Source organism: Penaeus monodon, chromosome 24 (genome assembly GCF_015228065.2).
Source record: "Penaeus monodon isolate SGIC_2016 chromosome 24, NSTDA_Pmon_1, whole genome shotgun sequence".
NCBI classification, from domain to species: Eukaryota; Metazoa; Arthropoda; class Malacostraca; order Decapoda; family Penaeidae; genus Penaeus; species Penaeus monodon.
In genome coordinates, this window is record NC_051409.1 from 22,507,850 (window position 1) to 22,508,092 (window position 243).

The 243-nt window shown below is 43.2% G+C and overlaps 1 pseudogene; it reads right to left on the bottom strand.

Annotated features, from left to right (window-relative positions):
* The window catches only part of LOC119588886, a 48,185-nt pseudogene that overhangs the window by 18,649 nt on the left and 29,293 nt on the right, over positions 1-243 (bottom strand).

Sequence of the window (243 nt, forward strand, 5' to 3'; positions counted from 1 at the left end):
TAAAGTTCGCATACTCGGTCTTGCCCCTTCTGCGTCACAATGGCCAAGACGGGCGTCTTGTTAGCATGTCATTCACGAGGCATTGGGTATTTTATGGTTGATTGGCTAAAACAATAGCTATGCTTACCATGTGTCGTAATTACCAGAGATGTCACATGGGTGGCCACATACTGAAAGAGATATGACACTTAACAGATAGAGCCCGTAAGTGTAGCAAGTATATAGTACATAGAGATAAGGGTT